Genomic DNA, 23,358 nt, shown 5'->3' with positions numbered 1-23,358 from the left:
GCTGATATAATAAAATGCAAAGTGAATTTAAATTAAAGTGCTTGTTTTCCCCCCTTCCCCCTTTTAAGGAACTAAGACTTTCCCCTCTTGCCATATCTGCTGATGTGTGTCACTATTCACTCTGGAAGCTGAAGGGTTGGGGGCTGTGTCTGGGCATTGAGACCCAGGTACACAGCATGTCTAAGTAAGAAATTAAGAACAGAAAAAAACCACCAGCACAAGATGACATTTCTGAATGCTCCTTGTGTAATAGAGATCAGTGGATTGTGGAAATAACAGATATTTTGCTTCAGTGGAGAAAAATCAGGGGAGAAAAAGGAGGAGGAATCAGTTCATAAACCCACAACTTGCATAACTGCTTTTGCTTAAAAGAAAAACAAATCAGCTGATCATTTCCTGGCAGATGGGGCATTACATTTAAAGAGAATTTAATAATTTTATTCTTTAATTATTTAGCCCTATGTTTACTCTCAACCATCCTATCCCTTTTTTTATTTAAAAAAAAAAAAGTCTTAAGCAGATAAATTTTGAAGGAGAAGTTCTGTCTGAAATGAGAAAAAGCTGGAAAATATTCAAACCACAGCACCTCAAAACGATGCATTCTGAAATCTGCTGCCTGTGCCTCTTCTGTTTAACTTTACATTTAACTTTCTTTCCTGGCAAAACTATTTGAAGATTGTGATAATGCCACTAATCTATCTGATTAATCCCCCAGTCCTACACAACAAACTTTCACCTGGATTTGTTAATCACCAGAGCAGCAGCATTGCTGGTGGGTGAGCTTCCCAGGTGAGGGCTGAGCCCTCGCCCTCTAAGTTCATCACTTGCCACATTGCTAATGAGACAAGTGCAGCCCAACACGAGGCTGTCAGAAGCAATAATCTAAATTAAACTGGCCAAGTTTCAAGTGAAAGGTACCATTTAAAATGCCCTGCTCAAACGAAAGCAATCTTGGAAGTTTATTTGCCTTCTCTATAAAGAATTCCAAGTTTTTAAACCCCTTCCTCTCTTCCCCTCCAAGGAACCAAAGTAATTATTTTTAATACAGTGACATATGTTTGACAAAAGTATTCAGGAGGGGGCCGTGCTCCACTCCAAGTCTCCACGGAATTTTGCCTTATGTGATCACACATCTGAGCTCAGATTTTTAACCTAACCAATGAAGATTTTTTTTGTGTGTGTTTCTTTTAATAATGGCTATTAGCTGTCAAGAAATCCTTTCACAAATAATCCCACAACATGGAAGATCTGGTGTGATGTTCCCAGCACTGAGAAGTATAATTTTAAAAATATGGAAAATAAAGAAAGGAAAGGGAAAAAAATCACAAAAGCATTTAAGAAATGGCTCAAGCCAATCCAAAGCTCACTTGGGTTTGGCTGGGACTCCAGGCTCACAACAGCTTCACCCTGCCAACACAAATACAACTACCCGTTTCTTCCTGATGCTTTCACCTTGGGAGGGACTTGCTCCTTTGCTTTCCCCTGCCATGATAATGAGATGCCTGCTAGGATTTTACTGGGGTTCCTATCCCTGCCTGCCATTGAAACAATTATTTCATTAATTGCAAGAGGAAAAGGACTTCAGTGGCACCTCCAACTGACAAAATAATCAATAGCTTCCAGATAATTACTATGTGTTGTAATTAAAATAATGCACATCATTCAGTGAGAAGTTTACAAATACCTTGGGGGAATGTAGTTTAGGATACAACTCCACACAGGGAATCTGGAATCTGTATCATTTTTCTTTTAACCACAGAGGAAATATTGCAAATTAAAATAGAAGTTAGCCACTTCCCACGAACGGTTAGCATTTAAAAAGTTTATTTGTCTGATAAGAAGAAAGGTTGTAGGTGCAGTTAGTGTTTTGTGCATGCTTACCTATAAGGAACAGCTGCAAGACCTATGGAAAAGTAGTGTTCAATTAACCTTTTCAGCATTTTTTAGAACTGATTTTGGAATTTCTACAAAGATAAGCTTGTAAACTCAAAAAGCTGACCTGCAAAACGCTCAGTCACCTACATCTAATCTCTTTGCACTGGTGTGCATCAGAATAGCCAGGTTTACAAATGTCCTTATTTTTATCCTTGAACATGTGATCATTTTAACTCAGGTGATGTAATAAACATAACAGGAAAAAAAACATGCTGCCCAGAAGCTGAGGGAAGACAGTGGATTCAAGTGATGTTAGATCAGACAAAACTCAGCTCAGCTTCTAGGGATATTCCACAAGAAGTGCCTTTCTTTCTCTAACAAAGAGCTGAGCTCTCGGATCACTACAAAAGCCTTACTCTAAGAAGTAGCTGGCAAACATGGTGGCATGAAAAGCACAATAAATTAGATTTGGCCAGTTCCAGATGAGGATGCTGATTTAAGCTAGTCACAAACACTTTTACAGTTCTTTAATTCCCATTTGGGAAGCTGTTGGTCCCTCTCCCAAACCTATCAAATCCAATTCACAACATTCCATTACATTCCATTCCTTAGAAGTGTTGGACAGCCTACTGCCTGCTCAGGAATCCAAGGGGAAGATATAAACTCCTCAATACACTACAGTGAACTCAAAGTTGCACAAAAGCACATTTACCTCGGTCCACCAGCACAAGCAGCTGCAGCAAGCTGTACAACCAGCACAGCCAAAGATGACTTCTTGAAGATAAAAAGCTAAAAGAGTCAAGTGTTCGTGACCTTCAGTATAGGTATTAGTCCTAGGATGTTGCCATGCTCTTGCTGTTCAGTTCTCACTGTGCACACAAAAGCAAGCAGCTGGTCAATTCATAAGACCTGCAATACTGGCATCATCTCTGTTGACTATGCCAGTATTGCCAGTCTCACAAGACACTGACCTGTGCCCACACCCAGCTCTTTGATAACTGAGCAAAGACCAAATATGCCTGCAGAACATCTCAAGAAAGGACTTCACAACCAGGTCAGCTGAGTATGGCTCTCTGTGGACTAAGATAAAGTACTTTTAAAACACATTTTTTAATTTCATATATAGTAGTTTGCCATCTTTTACCTTTCAAATCTTTATTTCTCTTTAGATTTAGCCTGTATCTAACTGCACTACAACAGTTGCTTCATCAACCAATGATGCTTTCCCAGCAAAGAAGGCAGGACGAAGAATAAGAGAGGAGATCCATAGGTAAAAAAAGATTTAATGGAACAGCCATACTCACCCCAAAGCCAGAATAAAGCATACAGTTATACTCAGCTTAAAGGTACTGCAGCTGCACTAAACAAGACAGACAGGAGAAAGGAGCAGAGCCCAAGCAGGAAGCCCTCTGGAAACTTCCCCCTCAATATTGAATGTGATGTTTATGGTATAGGATTCACCTGGAGCCAGCTCAGGTCAGCCACCCTGGCTGACTCCAAACTGCTAACAGCCTGCAGCCCAGGATTCTGTCTCAGCAACACTAACACACTCTCCTCTGTAGGAAGTGACCATTTTAGTCTTCATTTCTCCCCAAATATTATCTAATGGTTATTACACAGTCCCACTTAAAAATACAAGGAAATACTCTAGTGAGTAACTACTATATATGCAAAGATACAGAAGTGCCTGGTTTCAGCATTAAAACCAGAAATTATTTCCAAGTGGCTTTTCTAACGGGGCTAAAAATGTGCTAGGCAGCATCCAGCATCTCAGTTCTGTTTCTGATGCACACATTCTTCATTCTCACTGGAGATATGAAGAAGGACACAACCACAGTAAGGTCAGAGATGTTAAGTACTGATGACACAGAAAAAACATAAAGCAGGTTTTGGGGTTTTGCTTTTCCTTGCAAATCAAGAAATGCACCACAGAACTCTTTTACTTGCCTATCACTTTTCACTTCCAGCAGCCAAGGAGCAGAAGACACATTAGATAGCTGTAGGACTTCTATCTGGAAGAAGTCTAACATCTCCTGTTCCAATCCACAGACACTGACACCAACAGGGCAAGCTATCAAGCAGCTACTTGGACCAGACTGGTAAGGTTATAGTTAATTACTTCTGCAAATTAAGCCCAAACTGGAAACATTCAGTCTTCAGACAGCTTTAACAACTCAAAGAAGCAGGATGATGACCACTTTTGCAGGACTAAGCTGCCATTTACTATTAGTTAGAACTAAAATAAAGGAGAAAGACAGATCTGGAAAACCCAAGGAATTTTCAAAACATGACACCCTACTCCTAAGATCCAGCACAGTAATAGATTTGTACAGGAATAGCTATTTCCCTGGCAAGACAGTGCAATAATGCAATTGCTGCCATTTAATTAATTTACATTCTCAAAATCTGTCTCCTTACAATTTCTTAGTATTTCACTAAAACATCCAGACAGGATTTTCTACCCTGCTTTGCCATAGCAACCCCTGCCACAAATGGCAGTCTCCTGCAGAAGGGGACTCTCTGGACATGCATGCATGGGGCAGGACAGTTTGGTTTAAAGCAGGTCAGAGTGCCACGGACCTTCTCTACCACGTGGGTCTTCAAGGGCTGCGATGCTCCTCTGCAAAAAGAAAAGCCACTGCAGCTAAAATTACAGACATGAAAGGATGGCTGTGGAAGCTTGCTGTGTCTTTGTCACCCTCTCATACTAGAGAAGTGTTGGCCATGCAGCTGGTAACATCCTGAACGAGTATGGTGCCATAGACTGCAGTTTCCTTTTGCTCTGCTTTCAAATGCTAGTGTAGAATGGTAGCTGCTGAAGCACACTTTATAGCTGAAGAATGAGACCTTTGTCTGTACCCATGCAGTCCCAAGCAAGAGCCATGCTGGGAAGCCTTGACCTCCGGCCCAACAAGGACACCTACTAGGGCTAAGGCTAATCCCAGCTCCTTCTCACTCATTCAGTTTCTTGAGCTGTTTAAAGCAATCATTACCAACTCAGCTACATTTTGCGGTCATATTATAAAATGATTCATTGTTCAACAGTCCAAGATTGCTAAACTCATTTTGTGTGTGGTTTAGAGTAGAGTCACTGGTTGCTCAGACTCCTCAGAGCTGTACTCCCTTCTGACTCGTCGCAGTGGGGAAAGAGCTTGTCTTTGGCACTGATCCAAACGTAGGATGGTGTAAGAGAGCAGAATTTGGCCTCTAGTACTTGTTCTCACAAACTCCCCATGAGCTAGCCAAGATTTTTTTCATCCAATTCCATCTGAAGAGTTTTTAACTTTGGGGAGTGTCTAGCTTTTGTGCAGTCTTAACACAACAGCTTCTGGGAACTGAAATATCTACCACTGCTTTTGAAGTACTCTGATTACACCCTCCTGAGCATAACTTCTCACTGCACATCCCTCTAGGCGTAACTCCTGCTCTACGAGAGCCTATGGAATATGTGATGTTGGCGTTTAGGAAGGGGTGAATGAATGCTCCATTATTCACCCTGGTAGCGCAGCACTGGCTGTTCTGAAGTTTTACAATGCAGCGTATTGCTGTAATGACATCAGATGACATCATAAATCTCCCACAATTTCTAAAGCTTCCTACATAGCCACCTTGTTAGTACATGAAAATGGAAAGACATAACCACCTTGTCAATACATGCAAAAATGGAAAAGTTAATGGAAGAAAAAACCTGTGTATTTGATGTGCTATTTAAAAGTCTACAGGCAAGTACTAACCACCTTGTGCTGCAAAACCACAACTCTTTACCTCAAGTTCTAAAGAAAAGAAGGCACCATCTTGATTTGTGCCTGCAGTTAAGACAGGGAACCCTACTTTTATATTAAAACCTCACAAAGTAAGCTCCTCTGCTAAATGTATAAATCTTAATTCCAAGTAGTATTCCTACCAAGTTCTCTGAAAACAAAAAGTTACTGTCTTTTTCCTTTTACATCCAAGCCTTTATGGTATTTCAACCACAAAGAGTCCAAATTAACCAATATTCTCCCCTTCCTTTAAAGCCTTCTACATACACAAACAAATGTACTAGTCAAGCTAATGACCCACTTCTCAGCCCTTGCCAAAAAGGTGTTTTGGTCCAACACATACACACACAAGTAAAGCAACACCATCACATACTGTAAGGCTCCTAGCCTCAGGCTTCACATGCCTCCCTACTCTGCTGCTTCTCCTTCCTCCAGCCTTCAGAAAAGCACTAGAAACCAGATTGAATCTTACACAGACTAAACCAAGCATGCCTCCACACCCTCGGTCTTAAGAGCTCCTATGCTCTACAGGACACAAGTCATCTTTCTCCATGATTCTGCAGAGGTAGGAGGATTCCCACAGTTAATTTCTGTGCTGTTCATTCACGGAATCACAGAATGGGGTAGGTTGGAAAGGACCTTCCAGATCATCTAGTTACAACTCTCCTGCCATGGGCAGGGACAACTTCCACTAGAGCAGCTTGCCTCATTCGACCTGGCCTTGAACACCTCCAGAAAGGGAGTATATACCACCTCCATGGACAACCTGTTCCAAAGTCTCACCATCCTCACTGTAAAAGATTTCTTCTAATATCCCTCAAGGTCCTCAAGCTTCAATCCATTGCCTGTCATCCTACCACTACAAGCTGTTATAAAAAGTCCCTTCTCAGCTTTCTTGTAGCCCACTTCATGTACTGGAAGGTTTATTTCTCCAGGCTGAAGAGCCCCAGCTCTCAGCCTGGGGCTGAGAAGGGAAGGTGCTCCAGCCTCTCGATCATCTTTGTGACTCTCCTCCGGATCCATGTCTCTATGTCTCAGGTATTCACATAAGCAAGCAAGACCCCAAACCCAAAACTCATACAATGTATTATAAAAGATAATAAAATTAGTCTGAAGATCATTAAGTAAAAACACCCCAAAAATGGATGGCTTTTGTATAAGGAAAAATGTTTTGTAACAAGATGTCTTTGGCCTATCCCTGCTGTAGCTAAAACTCACTCCAGGAGAGCTGTATTGAACTTGGTTTTCCGTATTAGGACACAGCTGAAAAGTTACATGGATGGAACATCCCAGAGAAGCTCTTTGCAAACAATGAGCAGTGGCTGCTGATCCTATAGGTGAACATACCCAAAGCTCTGTTACCTATGCTCCCAACCTGCCTTCCAACAAATCATTTACTTCTTTGAAAAAAAAAAAAGGTTGAAATGTAACTTGAGATATGCCTGCAAACAAAATCTTGTTTCAGCTTCTGCCCTCAGCTGCACCAGTGGAAATCAAAAACTCCACTGACTTCAGAAGCATTTGACTTGATTTACACTGATGTAACTTAAAATATGATTTAGTTTTACTGTTGAAGCTATGGCACCAACAATTGTGAACACTAACAGCATTGTGTGTGCTGATTTTGAACTTTCTGTTGCACCACTGGGTTCCAGTTTAATTTTTGCATATCACTTAGCCTTCAAATCAAGACAAACCTTCCTAGTTCCGTTTTTGGAACAGGAGTACCAGAACACTACATTTAGGGCTCTACGCCATTGCTAAGAACATTTAACTCTGAGAATGTTCCTGACACTTTGGGTTTAAGAGACAAGGACTCTGTCTTTCCCACTATTAGAATTTTTATTTCTGTTCTTAACTTTTCCTACAAAGGAAGCAAAGCCCCAAATGCAATTGCTCAAAAAGCCTTGTTAATTGTGTGTGGCTCCTGCTTTGGCATCTCTCATCCCTTCCCATCTCTCTTCAGAGGACATCTAAAGGAAAAGCACTGCTTCCTCAGAACCTTCACTGAGCTCTGGCAGCTCCCTGGAGTCACTACTAGTCCCAGTTTCTGCCAGTCCCTATGCTGTTCTGCAGGAGACCATGAATTTAGCATCAAGGAAATATCTCGTGCTATTTCTGCAAGTTCAAAGTGTTGTGCTGCCCATAGTAGGAACGGGATAACTCAGTACTGAGTGAAATCCTCTTTTTTCTAGGAAGAATTAGGAAACATATGAACTGTCCTATAATATTCAGTGGTTTGCTGAGCATGACTATGGTCCAGCCACATGCCAGATTGTATATATACCCTTACAAGTTTGTAACATACTGAGGTTTCTGCTTAATTTAAATCTGCTACTGAATTCTAATACCCAGTTCTCTCATTTCCCCATCTCCACACATCCCCCACTGGCACTCAGAAATAACGAGAGGGCTGCAGGAGGCCCCAGGCATGTCTGAAACCAACACAGACCCACACAGATCGCGCTGTCATATGCCTGCACACCCGCGAAGCAATGTGCTTTGGAGAGCAATGCTGCATCCCAAAGTCACCAACAAGCTTCTTTTTTGTTCCCAAAGTAAAATGCTTGGATTCTTTTCAGTTCCATGCTCTCTGGTCACAGACTGGAGCGTGCTCGCAGGCTTCCAACAAAAAACTCTAAAATTCTGGGGGTTCTCTATACAAATTAAGATTTTTTAAAGAGAAGCTGACACTCTCCTCATCAAGTGCCCCAGAAGTATGGGAAAAGAAATGTCATCATTAACAACACCAGGTATTACACTCCCACACGGGGTTAATTTCGTTTCCCAGCAGCACTGGGAAGTCTGTCCCACCCATTAGATGAGCTACTTGACTTCTATTAGCATTCTGGCACTTCCTTCCGTACAAACACAGAACACAGCCCTTCCATAAAGTGCGTTACAGAAAAGACGTCAGCCAGCAAGCACAGAAATCAGGAAGGGTTTTGCTTGTATCAGGAAGCCTCTTCTTACCTCCAAGTATTATATCACCCTCCTAGCTGGATGGAAGAAAACTTTCAGCAGGTGTATTCAGGGGAATCAGGACCAAGCCTTCCTCTATAAAGAAGCTGCTACAATGCAAGACGTGGCTCAAGGAGCCAATGATTAGAATATATTCCATCTTTCCTCCTGTTAAGCTACAACCTGCATCCCACAAGCACTCAGGGAAAATAACTGCTGGTTTTGTAAAAGGCAAACACTGTCAAGAAGTTTGTCTGTCAGAAACCAATTACATTTTGTATCTAAAAATAGGTGGACTAGGGGCTGCCTACCTACCATGGGATCTGCGTGCTACAGCTACCTTGCTGCAAATGCAACTGGAAACACATATAACGGTTTGGGTTGGAAGGGACCTTACAGAGCATCTAATTCCAACCCACCTGCCATGGGCAGGGACATCTTCCACTAGAACAGGTTGCTCAAGACCTCATCCCATCTGGCCTTGAACACCTCCAGGGAGGGGGCATGTAAGACCTCCCCGGGCAACCTGTTCCTGTGTCTCACCATCCTCACTAGAAAGAACTTCTCCCTAATCTCCAGTCTAAATCTACCCTCCTCAAGCTTCCATCCATTGCCTCTCATCCCATCACTACAAGCCCTTGTAAAAAGTCCCTTCCCAGCTTTCTTGTAGCTCACTTCAGCTACTGGAAGAATGCTATAAGGTCTCCTTGAAGTCTTCTTTTCTCCATGCTGAGCACACTAAGTATTTCACACCACAGCACACAGGAGGGCTTCAACAGTCCCACATACCCTTTAGTTAATAGCAGCTTGGCTCCAAACCCAGCTCCTGGATATGTGGCCAGGCAAAGTCTACACCAAATGCTAAGTACTTTGAGGAAAACAAAGTGTCTATTAAGTGGATGGGAGTCAGCAGTGCTGTCATGTAATCCTTGGTGAAACCAGGGTTTTATTTTATTTTTACATTTATTGCGATCTGTTAAAAGTCATCCCATTTAAACTGCATTGCACAACTTCCAGACAACTGAATCTGTGAAAAAAGCCTTATGGCTTTGTGTCAGGTCTTTCCACATTATTATGGTGCAAAGGCTACATAAATTTATCTCCTTCTAATTCTGGATTTTTTAAAATATCAAGACACTGGGGTTTTGGGGGGGGGGGGGGGGTTGGTGGTTGTTTTTTATTTTTTTTCCATCTGCAGCTAAGATTTCTTGATCTCCCTCACACTTACGTGTGAAACCAGAGTTTACAGACAAGAGACACAAATAACAAAGAGGAGGACTCAGAGAAAGACCTTGAAGACATTTAATGGCACTTCTGTTTTATAATAGCCCTCTTTTCACTAAACCCAACCACGAGGCACCGCAGGGCCACCACAGTCCTATAGCTGGATCTCCAACTCCATTCCAACCTTGCTTCACGAATGGAAGAGTGGGCCAAGGGAATTGCTGTCCCTCAGCGAGATGGTGCAACGTTTGCTACACCACTGTAAACCACGCTGCTGGCCCTGAGAGACACAATGCTGCTATTAAAAGCGGCACAGAAAAAGTTTTCTCCCTTGGCCCTCTCCTCTTCCTTTTTGCTTTCTCCCTCCCCACTTTCCTGTGCAGATACACACGCAAAACCTAAGCCACAAGGAGTTCCTGCAACATGAAACTTAACTGCAGAAGCACAGAAAGGTAAGGAAAGAAAAATCCCCTGCATTCGTGGTAACAAAAATATCTGTTAGTGAAATCACTTTGGATTAGGGGCAAAAACAGTTTGTGAAGCATGCTCCACATTTCACCACAAATGCTACAGCTTTCATCTCATATCACTCAAAGCAGACCATGGAAGCTCTCTAGCTAAAAACCCTTGCATTTCTTTCCTACTTGCCTCTACAAAACGATACAATATATTTTTAGCCCCCTCCTAGCAAAAATCATATGCTGAGATTTAGACAATTAGGCAGCAGCCTTTCACAGAATCGTGAAATAGAATCACAGAATGGTTTAGGTTGGAAGGGACCTCAAAGATCATCTGGTTCCAAACTCCTGCCAGAGGCAGGGACACCTACTAGAACAGGTCACTCAAGGCCTTACCCAATCTAGCCTTGAACACCTTCAGAGAGGGAACATCCACAACCTCCCCGGGCAACCTGTTTCAGTGTTTCACCACCCTCATTGTAAGGAGCTTATTCTTAACATCTAGTTTAAATCTCCCCTCTGCCAGTTTAAACCCATTACCCTTCATCCTGTCATTACAGGATGAGGGGTATTCCGTGTCAAGGAATAATAATCTGATTCACAAAAGCACCTTTCTATTAGTAAACTGCATAAGGAAAGTGCTTCTGAATAAAGAAAATAACATCTCCATTAGACAACATCAAATTAATCCTTGTGATAAATTAATTCAACCCTCAAAAGGTCAGTAGAACATTAATTATTTCCTTTACGAAGAGGACTCTGCTAGTGTGAGACTCCACCTCGAATACTGCATCCAGTTCTGGTGTCCCCATCATAAGAAGGGCATAGAACAGTTAGAGCAAGTCCAGGGAAGAGCCACAAAGATGATCCAATGGCTGGAGCACATTTGCTATGAGAACAGGCTGACACATAAAGGGTTGCTCAGTCTGGAGAAGCCAAGACTTTGGAGGAACACAGACCTGCCTTCCAATACTTGAAGAAATCCTACAAGAAGGCTAGAGAGGGACTTTTCATACAGGTATCTAGTGACAGGACAAGAGGCGAATGGTTGTAAGCTGAAGGAGAATAGGTTTAGACTGTTCTTCAGTACAAGGCCAGTTAGACACTGGAACAGGTTGCTCAGCGAGGTTGTGAATGTCCCCTGCCTGGAGATGTACAAGGCCAGGTTAGATGAGGCCACAGGCAATCAAGTCTAGTTGAGAGGTGTCCCTGTCCATGGCAGAGGGGTTAGAGCAGATGATCTCTGAGGTGAATGCTGTGGTAGAGTTTAACCTAAGCTGGTTAAATAGACACCTAGTCGCATTTAAACAGCCTTGGCAGCAAGACAGACACAGTTCAGTTCAAAATGGTAAATTTACCATAAGCCATTTTAAACATTCAACAACAGAACAGAATTGCCTGAAGAATAGTTACAGAAGACAAATTTTTAGTAATTGCCAGTTTCTACTAAATTCTGCCGTAAGAACAACACTCTACTATTAAAGTAAGCCTAGAATGTTTGGGTTGGAAGGACCATCTAGTTCCAACTCTCCTGCCATAGGCATGGACACCTTCTGCTAGACCAGGCTGCTCAAGGCCCCATCTAACCTGACATTGAGCACCTCCAGGGAGGGAGCATCCACAGCCTCCCTGGGCAACCTGTTCCAGTGTAGTGTCCCCTACTTCTGACTTGCATACTCTCCCCACAGGACCCAACATCACCCCAAAAAACATGATGGTGGTGGTGAGCATCAACCTAGTGTTGACATGCTCTTTGGGTTCCAGCCTGGCCCAGGCTCTATGGACCTTTGAGGGGTGGGCGATGGCAGTCAAGCAGGTGCTGCATGGCACCCAGCTGTGGGCCCCAGTGGTGCCAGGCCCTAGGGCTCAGTACAGTGGCACTGGTAGATACTCAGTGGTACTGGTAATGATGCAGTGGTAATTACTGGTTCTCCCAAAGGAAAACACTTTCTGGTTTTGGTTTAGGGGCAGGAAAGGGGATTTATTTCAGAAGCACCCAGGAGGGAAAGAAATCCCAACTCTGTCTCACCACAGCATCCCCTTAGGTGAGGTGGCACTAACAGGGCCACAGCAGGTCCCACACTTCCCTTTTCCTCAGGAGAACGCCAACCTCCAGTCCACCATTCTACTACACACCAAACATGCTTCCTCACTACAAACCAGGCTTGCAATCCTTTGGCTCTGTGATCTAACTTAGGCTGTGGAGTCTCCTACCTAGCTGGAAAACTACCTACAGCAATCACCTTCCTCTGAGCTAAAGCAGACTTAAATGACTTAAGTTCCTCGGTTGATCTGCAAGTGCACATAAAACACACTTCCCTTGGCACAGCTTTATCCTGTTCTGCACTGGGTTTTGTTTTATGGGTGGGGCTGGGGTTTGTCGATTTGGGTTTCTTCGTTTCCCAGCAGTTAGTTGTAAAACACCTAAAAATGCACTGCCAGAACAACTGCTCAACACAGAGCACTTTGTATCTTATTGTCAAATATTCACACACTCAATGCAAACAAATGGTGTCTGTAATAAAAACACTGACATGTATCTTCATTTGTACCAGAACAAATCAGTTTTATACGTTCATTCTGCATTTTAGTGTCATAGGTCTCTTAGAAAAGATAATTTATAATTCCTTCTGCAATTAGATATGGAATTAAGTTGCCTTGCTCTGCAGAAGAATTTATAATAAAAGAGATCAGGTTCAAGCAGTTCCACCGAAAATATTTTGACGGTGTCAAAAAAGGCAGCATAAAAATCATTGGTATTTTAACAAATTAACACATGCCTTTTGGGTAAAGTACTGTACATGCTGTTAATCTTTTAATTAGGTTCTCAATTTCATACACACATTTATGGTAGGGGGCATTTTTAGTGATCAGAAAATGCAAATGCATGGTGTTGCTTAGCAAAGCTTTCAAAAGGAAAAAAAAAATAAAGAAGGACTGGTATTTGTAACCCTCTATTTAAAAGTTCCACAATAAAGTATTAATAAATCTTTCTGAATATTACCAAGGAAATACCATTTGCCTTCTTTTAAGCAAACAAATACAGCTTTCAGTTTGAGGGAAAAAAAAAAAAGGAAAACATAAGGACTCACTCTCCACGCTCAAGCCACAGAAAAAGAAACTTTTATGTTTGCAGTGTATGTAGTTTTTAGATCCATCAGTAAGACTGAAAAATGCGTCATTGATGCTCCATCTAAAGCAATGGATACAGAACCAGTGATGTTGGAAACATCCTCTACGGCAGCATTGCTCGAAATGCCAATTTTCTTACGCTGACTGACACACAGTCCTGCCTAAACATCTCTTTTTTCAGGCTCCTGAGAGGAGTTTGTATTATCTACAGCTCATTACTTGACACAAATCATATATCGAATAAGGTATCGAATGCTCTTCCTCAGGCGTTAGGTCTATGCTGAGTTTTAACACCAGAGAAACACTTCCCTTCACAGACTACTTCATAGATTCGATAGCTGGTGCCGAAAAAAAAAACCACTCAGAAAGGCAGACAAACTGCCACCAGTTAACGATCCCTGTGCCAAGGGGCATATTTAGCACCAAGTTGTCACTGTGAAAGCAGGAACTATCTACCAGCTATCCCACATAATGATCTCTGTTAGGAAAAGGAATAAGGCCAAAATGTGGCTAAGCAGCAAATATAATACAAAAACAAAGGATGAAAGTAATTTAGCTAAGAATCTTGACTGGCACAGACATTCTCCTCCTAGCCTGCTGGTTTAACTCTTTTCTGTTAACTGTGTCAACACCCAGGTAGGTGAAGTCAAAGACACTGCATAAACAAAACTGGTGAGCAAAACCAGAATAAAAATGCAGCCCCTAGATCCCAGCAGCACCACAGCTTTATTGTTTAACTGACACCTATTTCCACCCAGAAGAATTATTTTTCTAAGGGAATAAAGCTGTAAATAAAATCGCCCATGAATACCCCAATGTCATCTCCATCAACTTCACATGATGCCTTTTTTCACTCACACCTGTATAAACTTTTTTTTTTTAATCTGGATAAATCAAAGGTATTGACTGACCAAAAGAAGGACAGAATGTGAGCAGGCATGTGCTGGTATAGGGAGGAAGAGACACCTAGACTGAATAGCCAAATAGCTCAGTGGACAGGAGGAGTATGTGCACACCTGCTTGTCTCAGCCACAATATGAATTCAACCCTTCAGTGAGTCTCCAGGAAGCAGGACAGTAGGCCAAAAGAGATTACTAACAGCATTGCCTTTTGCTCAGCCTTTCCAATCTGTAAATGCAGCCATTTAATCTCCTGCAGACTCCTGGTGATAAACAAGGCAGGAGGGCAGACTGCCCTTGGATAATCCAATCGGTATGAGAAGACACAAATATCAAATGCAGTGGCTGACTGACAGCTTCATTTATGTTCCAGTCAGGGCAAACAGGATTAAAGCTGGGTCACTTCTACAGTGTTCACACGTGGTGGTCAGAAAATCCTCAAACTGAGCCTCTACTGTCAGTGCCAAAGTTTTTCCTAAAGAAACAGCACGGAGGAGAGATCAGGGTGTTTGCCCTTTCTAGTTTTTTTTTAACTGGGAACGACTTTCTGTTTATCCCCTTTAAGTTCTCTCCTCTTACCTTGTTTTCAGTTTCAAAATGGCTGTTCTTCGTGTTTAGCTTGTCTGTGTGGTTAAAGTGAATCAAGAAGCTCAGCCTTGCACCATAAGCTTGCAAGGGACCCCACAGACAGCACTGTTGCTCTCCACATGTTCAAACCAATTCCCCTTCACACTGCGGCAAATTACCAAGCAGGGCACTGATGATAAATGGACTAGGGACAGATTGGCCAGCAGAAAGAGCTCTGCTTTCTTCTCAACAGAATATCCGTCACAAATGCTCCCTAGGGGAACCCATGCCTAAGGCAAACCAGAGATCCTAGAAGCTGAGATGTGCATCCCCACAAGCAGGAAGCTATCTGGAGGATGAGCCCTTCCTCTGCCAGGTTAAAGAAAGAAGTGTCTGGAGGTGAGCTCAGCTTTGTCTCCTATGGGAAGGCTGATGGGGCAAGGCAATCTGCAGATGGAGTAAAAGGCATGTGCCCATGTGCCACAGGGCTAAAGTGCTGCTTCCCGTGAGTAGAAGAGAGTCTGGGCAAAAAAACTTCAACTGACAGGAATGTTTAAGAACTTAAAGGAGAAAAATGGAAACCCAAACACCCTAATGTGCTAACCACCACCATACCAGGCTTCATTCTCCTCATGCTACTGAGCTTTCAAATGTTCAGCTTGTTGGCTAATGGGCTTCTATCTGCACCTCATTTACCTCTTTTGGACAGGGGAAGACCCAGTCTAGCCTCATTTATTCCCCCTTTTAAAATACAGTGCTGCTTCTGTATCAGGAACATTTTTTAAATTAATAAGGGCTATTTCCCAATTTTCTTCAAAAACAACAGTGGTTGTGGGCTTGAGGGCTTAGCTAAGAGCTTGGGAGGGTAGCCAAGAAATATCTGTATTTATTATATGCTGGTCTAAGTTTTTAATTGAGTACACACAGGCCTTTGGGAGTGAACTTGATTTTTATTTTACCCTGAACACCCTGTAGGCTCCACCCTGTACACCATAGGCCTGTGGCTCAATTTTCCCAGCATTTCTTCATTGGTTTACAAAACTGGCAGAGCATGTGAAAATCTTTCCTTGAAGAAAGCAAAACTTGAAGCCACTTCTGTCCTTCAGCATTATCTTTTGTCACACAGCCTCCAACGCAGAGTGTATGAAAAGCAGTAAGGAACATGGCTCTGATCAGACAGAAGCACGGATCTGCTGCTATGGCCTTAGCAATATTTCCCAGGAACAAAGCAGGAGAGAAGAACAAAAGGTTTAATGATTTCCACCCTTGCACAGTCTGAGTTTGATCCATTGTGACTGTGGAATAAACAAACGACACGCACACCACTGCCACAAGTCCACTGGAGCCCGCAGAGCCACTACTGAAAGATGCTGCCTTTCTGAGCGCTTGGCCTCAGGCTGCCTGCCTCACAGACAGGCAGGGCAGAAAGAAAGGGAAAGGTTTCACTGCGGCAGCAAAACCTACTCCGTCCACTCTGCTCCCTCCTCCTTCTCTGCCTCCTCTCCTTCTGAGCTGCCTGCGCTCAGGCACAAACCGCAGCTGAGATGGAAAGTGGCTGAGCTGTTTAGGGCTGCCTTTGGTTACCCTCCTTTGAGCTGTTTAAACACTAATAAACTACCCATTCACTCAGACTACCTAGATGCCTGCCATCAAAAAATATAGATTATTATTTGTAAAAGGTTTTGTTCCATCACAAGAATCCTGTAAATAACATATTGAGATCAGAAAGCCAACACCATATGGCAGCTTCTACACACAACAGTATGGGGTGGGTGGCAAGGAAGAAAAGGAGAGACCTGACCATTGGTTAGGAGTTGAGAACTTTCACAGGGAGCTTATCAAAGAATCAAGCATTCACTGGAGTTCATGATGCTAGGATAATGAGCTTAGTTAAAAAAAACCCACTACAGATGGAGGAGGATGACAAGTAACCCAAAAGGTGGGTTTATTAATTGGATTTTGATCTTTTGTTGCCATATATATATACACATACTTCTACATAAGTATATTTTTGTAGATGTGTAAAATATATCTATGTGTATTTATATTCTAGATTAAACTATAAACATGGCTTTATATATATAAGCCAAAGTAAAACATCAAATATATTCCATGTATATATATATCTATATAGATAGATATAAAAATATATCCTAACTTTTTTTTTTCTATGTCATATATTCCACAGGAAAAAAAAAACAACACTAATTTTAGTAACCCTTACAAATCCAAGCAACCTCAATCTCTACCTCTTATCTTTTACGTAAGTTCTTAAAAGTTCCAAGAAGCCCTTAAAGAGACCTCTGGGGGTTTAATTGAAATGGCATGAGATGGTGAAATCTTAAGAGTGGATTTCAAATCCTGTAGACTTTATGCACTAAGATGGCCATCCAAAAAAAAAAAGACGAAAAAAGTCTTTCTATATTCTCATTAAATTCTGACCTTCTCTCATGATTCCTGCAATTAAGTTTTATTTAAGAGATGTCATGAAGTTTCCTAGCAAGGACAAAACAGTGATCTGCTGGTAAATGTCTGCATACAGGGAGGGAAATAAATATTTGAGAAGTACTCAGCCCACTTTCTTCAAACATCAAGGAGAACGACAAAGAATATGACTTGAGCAATGCAGAGTTCCAGAAGGAAACTTTGATCTGGATGGCCAAGTACTGCTGCAAGAAATGCAGCCTGCTTTGCGCTCCCAGACAAGCTGACATGAAACTGCCTGTCAAAGTTTACTACAAGATTCATAGAACAGTTTAGGTTGGAAAGGACCTTCCAGATCATCTAGTTTCAGCTCCCCTGTCATGGGCAGGGACACCTTCCACTAGACCAGCTTGCTCAAGGCCTTGCCCTTGAACACCTCCAGGGATAGGGGCATCCACCACCTCCCTGAGCAACCTGTTCCAGTGTCTCACCGCCCTCACCGTAAAAAATTTCTTCCTAATCTCCAGTCTAAATTTGCCCTCCTCAAACTTCAATCCATTTCTCCTTGTCCTGTCTTTTTCGTAGCCCTGTTTCAGGTACTGGAAGGCTTGAAGGTCTCCTCAGAGCCCTCTCTTCTCCAAGATGAACAGCCCCCAGCTCTCTCAACCTGTCCCTGTAGGGGAGGTTGCCAGCCCTGTGATGATTTTTGTGGCCTCCTCTGGACCCACTCCAGCAGTTCCACATCCCTGTTGTGCTGGAGGCCCCAGAAATGAATGCAGTACTCCGGGTGGGTCTCAAAAGCAGGAGTAGTCCACTAGAGTCTGGCCCCTCACACTGTTAAATTATTTCATCCAGAACTTTTACAATTTTACCTGCAAAACTAGAGAGAGGAAAGAAGAGCTTGACCACAAAAATGCAAGAGAGGCCAAAGGGATTACTAATGGTAAGGAGCTGTGAGTTACAGATGGAAGTCAAAGGAGCCCGGAAGAGGGCTTTGCTGGTTCCTTTCCTATGTCTTGGGTTTAAGGTCCCTCAGTTTTACAGCGTGTACACACTTTACACATTCTGTAGCAAAAGAGTTTGGGATGAGAGAAACAGAGCAACTTGATGCAGACACTGTCCTATTTCTGTACAAACAAAGCAGAAGAAGCAGCAGCAAGCAGTGACACACGTAGGAAACAACCAAACATGAAGTTGTTTTAAGTCATTACATCACCAGTGTCTCTCCTATTCACTACCCCAGTGCCTAGAAGGTCTTTGACCATATGAACAAGGAGCCAGGGCTGAGGCACACAAATGACTTCAGGCATTTGTCTGAGAAGTCAGAAGATCCCAGACTACAGCACCTTTGTACTTTATTGCACATTATTCACAGGTAAAACCCAGATTTACTCTCATTTTTCCCACACTGACACCTTGCCCTTGAGTTAAAACCAGCTCATCTGCTCTTCCTAGCCACAAACTTAGTTATGTCAAGCACAGATTAGCAGGACTTCACTTTTTTTGGTTTAGAAACATAAAATCAGTTTCCATGTGTCAAACACAGCCCCCAGCTGGTATGTTCTGCCTTCACCTAGCATCCATTTGAAAGCCACTATGGTCCTGGAGACAGCAGAAATAGAAATATTTCACAGGATCTTTCCCTACTAATCATCTGCTCAAGTCCTGCCAACTGCTCCAGAGCTCTACCCTTTGGACTGGCTTAAGCAAATCCACTTCCTCAATGGCCTTTACACACCTTCACACATCTGTACACATGGCTATGACCCTGTACATGGCCAGGTAGTCATACTGGTCTCACAAAGGCTAGCCAGCAGGAAGAGGCCTGGCATTCAGACTGTCACATTCTCACACACATCAGCCTGGGGTTAGGACCAACTCAATGAACATCAACCCATCAAACTAGTCTGGACTCTGCTTTGAAATATTCCTTAACACAGGCAAGAACTAACAGCAGAGAGCAGGTCTGAGCTCACAGAGACCCTCGAGGGACATGAACACACTTGCACACTTCCTGTCCCGATCATGGGTCCAGAGGAGAGCTCTTACACATCTGTGCCATGGTTTCCTGGCTGTGCAGCCAGGCAATCACATCTCTCTCCTGCTCTTCAGTCAGCACACAGCACTAGAAGAAAAAGGGCAGCATGAAGAAGGCCTCCAAGGCATTAACAAGACACTGCTTCTTGCTATGCCTCTGCTCGTATTGCTTAAGAACCAGGACACAGCCATCTCTGCAGTGATAGGGATGGGAAAGCTCTGATGTTTCCCAGCTCTGTGTTAACTTCCTTCCACTGTTTTCTTACCCCTTCTTCTGCTCCATGTGGCACTTCAGCACCATTTCACTCCTCTGTACAGCCCTTTCCTTGTGGTGGCTATGCACAGCAACTAACCCAAGCAATTATTTGTCAGTGCCCAGCAAAAGCTACCCCCAGGGCAGGCACTCCACACTGCCTACCCAAAACACCAAGCAGCAGCATCCAGGAAGAGAAGGCAACACCACAACAACAGCCCCGTTCAACTTTGCAAGCTCTTGCAGACAAGATACACCAGTCCTGTGTGTACAATCATGACAGCTGACAAAGAACTGGTCAAAAGAAAAGCTTACAAATATATATAACCACGAGAAATCACACAGTTTTCTTTTTCAAATGGATTCTAAGAAAGTGGAATCTGCAAAGAGTGTCAAGCAAGCACTGCTCTTCCTCCACCCCACTCTGAGGAGGGGATTGGCTTTCACTGCAGGTCCTGGAGCTTCAGGGCTGCACACAGGCAACTACATTCATGCTGCTCTGCACTCAATCCCTACCAATTCTCTTGTCTGGCACAGCCCAGCTAGGACACTCCATCCACAAAAAAAAAAAAAAAAAAAAAAAAAAAAAAGAAAGAAAGAAAATAATTACACTGAGGCAAGTAATTTTTTTTAAACTACACATAGAACAGGTGTCCCTTTAAAGCATGGCTCTTTTCCTCTCTTGAAGGCACATGCAGCAGGCTCCCCAGTGTCAGGTGTAGACTCAAGTGATGAAAGAAAAATACGTAAATGTTTATTAAACCTTTGTTGCCATTCACACCACCAACTTTCACACCCCAGTGCCAAGCTGTTAACAAATTCCCATGCTGTTCCAGGAGACTTTTCACAGCTCCTGTCAGAGAAAGGAAGTTTTGCTAGCTGGAAAAGTCTTCCCTCCTGCCACCATCGGTAATAAATATCCACAACCAGCTGTTTGTGGAGTAAACATGTCCTGCCCAAACGGTGGGGGAATAAAGAGGTTCTTCCAGTGAGTCATGGGGTCACCTTCGTGTATAGCTCCTGACACTTATTTGTCTCAGGATTATTGATGCTAACATTTCTCAACTCACCTACCAACCAGAAGTTAGCCATGGTAAATCAAGTGACCATGAGCTGGAGTGCAAGGCTGCAGGCCAGAGGGCAGCTGTGTGTGCACACTGTAGTTCACCTGCTAGGACACAGTGTCACCTCCTCAGTTAGCTCTGCAGTTCCATGCTGTGCCCAGCCAGGCAGCCTGCAGCAGGGCCCTTTTGGGCACACAGACCCCTTGAGAAGGCCACACAACTCCTACTCCTCCATGTCATGTTTCCTCCTGGCATCCAGATCCTGACACACAGCCAGCAAGCATGAGGAAGAGCCTCATATAGCAGGATGGTGAGGTGCCATGGTGAACTGCAGCAAAGGAGGTGAAACTGCATGGCAAGCCCCTCTTGCCCCCACAGCTAATGCTTTCACCTGCCACTGAAGACCCTCTTCTAAAGGAACTGTCAAATGCAAAATGTTTCCCAAAAGCTGAAGAGAACGTTGCTCGTCCTCTCAGTCTCACCCAAAACAATAAGGGGGCAAAAAGAAACGCTTTCCCAACTCAAAGGGTGGTAATTATTACATACTACATGATGGCTTAGACAGCCTACTCAATACAAAGCCTTTACTATTAAAAACCCACCTGGATGCATTCTTGTGTGATCTGGTATAAGCGATCCTGCTCTGGCAGGGCAGCTGGACTAGATGATCCTTCATGGTCCCTTCCAACTCCTAACATTCTGTCATTCTGTGATACAAAAGCTTTGGCAACTCACATTTATTTTGTGCCTGGAAGACATAGTGGACATCTAGTCACAGCAGTGTTCTACAGAGCATCTTGCCTAAAGATTTATCATTTTGAAACAATGCACCTGAGGATCTTCAGCTTCTCCTGCAAATCCTGCAATCCAGCTGATCACATCCACAAAGAACTAAGGGACTGTTTAGCAGTGTATATTGCTAAATGAAATTCAACCAAGCATTGCAAGTCTGCCCAAGCAGATTTCTCCTGCAACAGGAATGAATAAAGCAAATTGCTTCCCCCTGCCCCCTTTTTAGTATCAGAAAATTGAGTTCCTAAATAAATCCATCAAGAATTTAGGAGCATGCTTCTGCCAACCACAGTTGGCAGATTATAGCCCAATATTCTGTAAATTCTCTCATTAAACTAAACAGACTTAGAGATCTATCAGCACTCTTTCTCTGCCTGTACCTCCTCTCCCAGCCTGCAGACGTTAGCACAGATGCAAGACACTACACAACACACTGCATGCTTCAGTTTCCAATCGCCAAATCAGCATGACCTGCAGGATTTGCCCAGCACATAAAACACACTCTGTAGAACCAGTCCTTCAGTCTGAGGGCAAATAAAATTCAAGTTAGCTAACAGATCCTTACAATACTTTTTGCTGTACCATCTGAGGTTTTCTAGTGGAAGGTAACTTGGCCTAGAGACAAAAATGTCCAAGTCTTTTTAGATTAATTATGAGAATTACAGATTCAACTTTTATTTTCTAGACGAGCTGTTTGAGCAAGACCACAAGCGACAGATCAGTCTCTGAACCTGCTCCCTGCCAAAGCCTGAAGTTAGAAACGCGGTGGCTGTTTCCCCCCTGCACCGTAGCTCATCTCCTTCGTGAGTCAATCTGTCTCTCCTCCCTGCTATCCTCACCACAGAGGGGTGCTGCCAAAGCCAGCTTCCCCCAGGTGAGAGGCTCAGCCAGCCTGGATCACTGCACCGAGCAGCATGCCTCCTTGGAGCAGGTTTCTTGCAAAGCTCATTCCCCTTCCTAACTGCCAAGAATCAAATCTTGGCCACCTAACGCGGTGTGTTCCACATGTTGGCTCGCAACACGTTGAGCAACTGTGTTAACTGAGATGGATAGTGCTGTCAAACAGGAAGCTTGCTCACCAGGACGGCAACAGTGGGATACACTGACCTTTTACGTTCGGGGAAAAAAAAGTATCCCCAAAATGGCACAAAATGTTTCCTATTAAAAATCAAAACGGCTACCTTCTTGCCGAGCTCTTGCTACTGTATTGCGGAAATAAAAACATGCGTATGAACTCTGCCTGTGTAAAGAACCTGAGCCTCTCTCAGAGAGCAGAGGCTGACAGAGGAAATGAATCATTATCACCCTCTGCTTGGAAAGAAGTTTGTACAAGGAGCCCTCGCTGTTAACCACACCTGGAACTCCTGAATTCAGCACTGCTGCTCCCCCTGTTCTCACATGCATTCACTTGGCTATACACAATAGCTGAAAACAACACATCAAGTCCAAATTCCCAGGCAAAGCTTCTGTTAAACTACTCAACACGCACGGGTTTTACTGGTGACATGGAGATGAAACTGAAACTCACAGACTTCTCATCCAGCACTGAAATAACCTGTTTAGTATAAAAAAGTCTCCTGAAATGCAAAGTTCATCCTGAAAAGATTTTTCTCAACCCACCACCTCCTGCCCATCTCCCCGAAGATTAGGATTTTAGGTTTGTTTTTCTCAAGCTGGTATTTTGGGTAGAGAGAAGAAAGCTTTTTTTATTTTAAGATTTTTGCTACTGCTGTAGAGCTCCATGAAGTGCTCTGCAGTGATATGGTAGGTAAGTGAAAACTGAAATCAGTCTGCAAAATTTACAGTCATAAAGAGAACGTGTACATATACACACACATATCCATCCTATACAATGTGGAGATCGTTTGATCGATTTTTAATGGAAGACTATATAATATCCTGTTCAAAATG

General features: G+C 43.1%; 1 protein-coding gene across 3 annotated transcripts in view; it reads right to left on the bottom strand.

Moving 5' to 3' along the window:
• Positions 1 to 23,358, bottom strand: part of SATB2 (SATB homeobox 2) — a 142,448-nt gene that overhangs the window by 96,132 nt on the left and 22,958 nt on the right. The gene's annotated exons all lie outside the window — the stretch shown is intronic.

This window comes from Pogoniulus pusillus, chromosome 2, assembly GCF_015220805.1.
Source record: "Pogoniulus pusillus isolate bPogPus1 chromosome 2, bPogPus1.pri, whole genome shotgun sequence".
Lineage (NCBI taxonomy): Eukaryota > Metazoa > Chordata > Aves > Piciformes > Lybiidae > Pogoniulus > Pogoniulus pusillus.
This window is presented reverse-complemented; position numbering and strand designations above follow the sequence as displayed.